This window comes from Varroa jacobsoni, unplaced genomic scaffold (assembly GCF_002532875.2).
Source record: "Varroa jacobsoni isolate VJ856 unplaced genomic scaffold, vjacob_1.0 scaffold_939, whole genome shotgun sequence".
NCBI classification, from domain to species: Eukaryota; Metazoa; Arthropoda; class Arachnida; order Mesostigmata; family Varroidae; genus Varroa; species Varroa jacobsoni.
The window spans coordinates 3257-9205 of NW_019213841.1; the positions used below are offsets into that span (position 1 = coordinate 3257).

Consider the following 5949-nt stretch of genomic DNA (forward strand, 5'->3'; position numbering starts at 1 on the left):
GCCAGCAGCGCGTGATGTGGGTTGGGGCTTCGCTAGAAGCAGGTAGAGTGCACAGTGAAAGTGGACTTCTAGCATAGAGAAGTGGCTACAGCGAGCACAAGTTGGGTAAATCAAATGAGTGCAAGGAGCCGTTGTCTTCAGAAGGGAGAATGTTGCCCCCTCCAACTATTCTCCTATGAGGGAAGGTAAGGGACGCGTGTGTGTGTGCGTATTGGTAAAGTGAGTAAGGGGCCTGCAGTGCGAGCAACATCTAAGGGTGATGCCGTAGCTCTGACCTGTGCCTTTATGCAGGTTGTGGATATTGGAATCCAAAGGGAGGAAAAGATGAAGCACGATTGCCAGGGGGCGGAGCAGCGGGGCGTGGGGCGGAAGGGCGTTCATGTGGAACAAGCCACCCCCGCCCCCTTACATTTGCCTTAAGAATGAAACAAACAGCGATATAATATCGCTAGAGACTGAGCTCGCAACAGGGATCTCATGAGACAGATGTCGGTCGCTAGCCTTATTGCGGCCCACCTGTGGCATTGACACAGGGGCTAAGTTAGGGAAAGCTAAATGGACATAGCGTTACTCAGATGTGGTTTTATGAGCCCTCTCTGAAATTTGATTTTACAGATAGTAAAGGAAATTCAATATTGACATACGCTATCTGCCGGTAGCGTTTTGCTCAGGCATCGCTGAAGCTTGCAAATGAAGCTTGCCGGGTTAACAACTGTATCGTCTGTAGCACTTCGATTTAGATAAAATTCTAAATGTGATTATACAACAAGGGCTACTCGCACATAAAGCGATTACCAAAAAGGAACGTTATTTACGATCAAAAAAAAACTTTACATATTGAGAAGCAAGAGATTTGGCCTCAAATTAGGTATATTTCACAAGTAATCTACTGCTAAATAGCAAAACCTTGGAATGTATTCTAAGCTGAAAAATTAGAACATTTTTTCCATGAATTTGGTAACACGTATCGTATTCGACTAGGAATTGCCGAGCAGATACCTAGCATCACTGTTATTATTTATGTCAAGCTCAAGTGACTGGATTTTTTTTTGAATATATGAAAGAAGTCAGGTTAGGCATGATTTTGTACTTTTGTTTTTTCAACGAAATTTCATTACCTCATAACGATCTCCCTGATAGCGGACGAAAAAATTACACATTTAAATGTCGCTCTCATTGAGCCATGTTCACTTGCCGCTCAACTTAAGCGCCATTTTTTATGACGTGTGAGTCGACACAGTGAGAGGTCCATCCATTGACTTCGACTTCGGAGATCTTTTCGCGGGTGCCATCGATCGCGTGATAAAGCACAACTGTGTCACGACACCAGCGCTTTCCTTCATTCGATCAGATTATGTCACGCTGTGACATGCCTCGTTTGTCGTCTTAGCGCCTCTTAGCAGCTTCAAAGCTACCAGGTTTGGGGAGTCAAACAGGAGATTCATAAAAAAGGGGCAGGGGGCGGGGCCTCTTTAGCGCACGTTAAACTACTGCCCAGGTAGCCCCTATTTGTTCCTCTGAGGCGTCCCGGAATTGTCTGCGCCTTAAAATACGAACACCAAAAAACATTCAGTGCCTTGTTTGTTAGCAGTTACTTTGATTCCGTAAATCCTATACATATACATGGCCAGCATAACTAGCCAATAGTGACAAACATAAGTTTGAGTCAACAACTGACTGAGCTCATGATTGTAAGCTGAGTCTTGAACTCAGCAAGCGAGAGATAGATGGATAGTTCGCGAAGTTTAGCTTGATTGATTCTGATGTTATTGAATGATCGTCACCGAGACGACGGCAATTGGCTCCCATTTCGCCTACGATCCTCTTAACTGTATAGATACGAGATATTTGTCATACATATGACGCGGCGGTGATTAAATAAAAAGAGTCCTATTAGGAGATAGCGGTCACAATACAAAGTGTGCGATTTGTTTTTTTTTTTTTAATTTTGTTTGCATAATTTCGACTGCTGGAGTATCGAACTAATTCAAATACGATGAAGCAACCCATTTCTTCTAACTAAATAATCCATATGCGATATACGTGCCGGAAGTACTGTGACACAGACAAGAGAGCCATTACCTTTCCGTCCATGAGCAGAACGCTTTGGAAGTGATCGCCATTCCAAGATGGCCTATCTTATTTGAATTTACTTGTATCTAACCCAAACAACTGGGCAATCTGCTAAGCTAATCCGATTCACCGCATACTGTCCAGTAAGATTTGCTTTTAACCAATACAGATCGCACATCTGAACGGAAAAGTCGATGCCGTCGGATACCCCGTTTGGGGCGGGGGGTGGGGGAGGGTAGGCAACTCAGATAAAATTCTAGTTAGAAACGTGCAGGTTTATGATATGAAAGCCTTTTGAGGCTGAGCGAAACCCAGTTGATAATTAAAAATCGTCGCGGGCGTCATGTTAAGCAGTTCCGCAATCTTATGTCAGTTCTAATTTTATGTCTTCAGCAAAGATCGATCTTCAATAAATTCAACCAAGCGAAACCGGTAATAGTTGTAATAAACCACACGAAAACGGTAATAGTTGTTCCAAGTCTTAAATCTATTGTGTGACCCCTTAACAATTAGAATGCGGTACCGATTCACTACAATGCATTTATTTTTTATTGACCTAAAAAAAAAAAAAAAAAAAAAAAAAAATAAACCTCCGAGACCAATCATATCATATTAGAGTGATATTAATATGAACCTCGTGCTTCATAGAGGATCAGGGTATTTTTCTCAATTTTTTTTCCTGTAATGGTTAAACGTGTTTACGACTGCCGTTAGTCCCAGTTAAAAACAAAAAGACAACATTGTGAATCATTCAATTGAGTTACTTCTCACTCGAGGTTGTGGGAGATACAGAAAAGGCATCAGAATGGTACTTCCAATACTATTTATTGCAAGTTTGTTGTATACAATTTACCTTATACAAACCTATTCATAATGCATTTAATTGTGCCTTGTAGACAGCTTCGATAATTTTTGTTACTTTTACGGCGAGGTCAATTAAATTCGAATTTTTAGAGATTGTGGCAACGACCACATTGAATAAGTTTTATTAGGCTTACAAACATAGGCCTGATTAGTGACTTAGACGCGAAGAGCGTATTGAGTATGGAAAAATTCTGTTTTTTTTTTTATTTAATCACACTTTTCGTACATTTATATGGCGCTAATCGGGCTTGAACCAGCGATCTGTAGCATTTTTTTGAGTCAGAGGTTTAACCGTCCAGGCCATCGCACCAAATATATATATATATATATGCGTAGCCAGATATATATATATGTAGACATCTGTACAGTATAACGGTCAATAAATTATTTTGATTATGCTATAATTTCATGAATTATAAAAATAGAACCCTAGAATCAAAGCGTTTTAAAGTAAAAAGTATTTTTCCTAGTCGATAGCAATAATCACACAAAAAATGTTCCGCCTTTTCATTTAATCATCTACCAGCAACAATCCACACCTATTGTTTCCTTGACACCATAGAAAGTGTCGTTCAATTGGAATAGCGCTCGACATCAATAAGCTCTGTGAAAAATAGTTTCTCCTTTTCAGACATAGTGCATCATATTTACTACATATAGATCTGTATATGGTGCATATGGAGTCGTTTTTATAGGCGAGTGCATTCCTGACTGACTTGCAGTCCGCCGAGAGCAATGATGAACGATGTGGTACTAAATGTACCACCATCACACCCGATCGTAGACACAACACGTGAACGATGTACAACTGTTGTACATGTACCGTACATGGAGCGTATCTCGATATAAATACATTCTTCGTAAAAAAAAATATATCTTAAAAAAATAATTAAGAAATGGGTGTTGGTTTGAATAGAAATGAAACCCCTCGCATCGCCATGGCAGCGCTTTGGAAAGAAGAACATAGATAGTCGTTATGCCGGGACAACACTAAAGTACCCAAGAACAGTAACTTCCTGTTGGAAGGTTAAATAACAGTGGGCAAGTATTGAAAATAAAAAGTTTTTACGCTGCTCTTTCAGTACTGCTGGACCGCAGCGTGCAATGATCATACAAGTACAGGCTGCTAGATTCCAAACCATGTCTGACGCTAAAAAACCAAGCGAATTTAACACATCTGTTCTAGACATTGGGTCGATGTTTTCGATAGAGTCACATAACGTGTCAAGGAACGGCTGGACATGAAATGACAGTGGTAAGTAGAAGCCTCCGAAGTAGTGGTAACCCTTCAGTAGTAGCTTGTGCCTACGAGACTGGCCAACCAATACCCTAAACCCCTCTTCCGGTGTACTGCCTACAATGGCCACACGATGAGTTTCCGGTCAGAAAGATGTGAGTTCACTCAGGCAGTTTCTTGGTGCCACTTGTCCAACGGCGGCAATGTGACTTCATTCTGTTCAGCTAGCGTCGAATGCGTTCTTGCAGTGGGTCGTAGCGCTGACGATGACGTCGACGGTATCAAAGTCGAAACGGGTAGAGCACAGCAAACGCGGCATTGTACCTCGTGACTCGCTTGCCTTTCTATCCACTACTGCGCAGTCGACTTCTTCGAAGCGCTATCATCTACAAACACAAAGCAATGCGATGGAGTCAATGGCGCTCCTCGTGCGCGCCCTTACCATCTGTAGCTGTGTGACGAGGCCAAATTATTGAGGCCAATTGCGCAGTCAATCGGCCTAAATCAGCGCACAATGAGTCGGAGTCCTGTTAAGAGCGGTGAAAGAAAAGGCTTTTCCGCAGGTGAAAAGAGATTCGGGATAACCTTCACGATCTTCTTCTCGAATGAGAAGCGGTACTTTTTGAATAATAGAGAGGGAAACGGCATATTTTATTTATTGTCAGGTACAATGTCCTGTTCTACCCCTGAGAATGCGTTTCAATAATAATATAACATGAATCAGAGGAAGAGAAAGTGAAGAAAACTAGAATAATTCCTATCTGTTTATGAAATTATTCCCCAACGTATTTGTGTTCCCAATACAAACAGTCAACATAACATAATTCAGAAAGCGCAGACAGAGAAATATATTAGTTAACTAATTTACGTGCGGTCGCTCTATCGTATTGCAAATTGGCAGCTTTATGTTTTTTTTGCCCACCTCTAAAATGGTCACACCAACGCAATACAAATAACCTTTGCCTATCAGGCACACGCCTTTTTGCATACGCAATCTTTGACTATATATATATATATATATTGCCAAAGAAAGATCGACAGAATACAGGGGTCGCTTGCTGAAGTCCTATTAGCAGTACATGCTACGTACAAAAGCTGTGTAAGTAAAGAAAGTTATTTCCGGGAAATTATATGCAAAAGCTAAGTGAACTTACCAAAAAGGCTTTCGGATGCATGTATCTCTTAACATTGCGTATTACCGGCAAGGCTGCTGCATTATGAAAACTAAGTAAAAAGTCGATGTACAAAAACGTCGAGGCTGCTTGCCGCTGCTGTGGCTGGTAGAGGGACCATTTTGAAACAGATGATGGTGTTTTTAAGTCGTCATTACCGTTACCGTCGACATCCGGGACTTGCACAATTTGCAAATGCTAATGCGAACTTTAATGCGTCGCTGTCATCTGCTCGTCTCTGCATGAATCTGTGAATCTGTCGTGACTTGTGTCGTTTTTCGGTCCTGGACTGCCAGCAACCGTTCGGAGCAATGGCGGCCGCGGTGTTAAGATAAAAAATGCATAACGGGAAAAACGTTGACACGACGACACGTCGGAGAGACACGTATAGAAACGTGTGACCTATATTTTCAAAAGTTTCCAGCCGATAAGGAGAAAAAATTATAATCTTGTTGTCGACTGATTGATTGACTGATTGACAGGAACGTTTTGTGACTGTCCGTGCAGCTCGTTTTGCTTTTACGGCTATTCGAAGAAAAATGTCCCTCACAAAAAAATTTCCCACGTAATATAGCTAACTGGTTAAAACTAGTTTAGGTTATT

General features: G+C 41.3%; 1 long non-coding RNA gene across 1 annotated transcript; it reads right to left on the minus strand.

Annotated features, from left to right (window-relative positions):
* Nucleotides 1–2879: 2879 nt before the first annotated feature.
* Nucleotides 2880–5705, minus strand: LOC147752852 (uncharacterized). The gene is made up of 2 exons (XR_015312966.1): nt 5329–5705; nt 2880–4701 (listed from the first exon to the last, which is right to left on the minus strand). It is a non-coding gene; the product is annotated as an uncharacterized LOC147752852 (long non-coding RNA).
* Nucleotides 5706–5949: the final 244 nt, after the last annotated feature.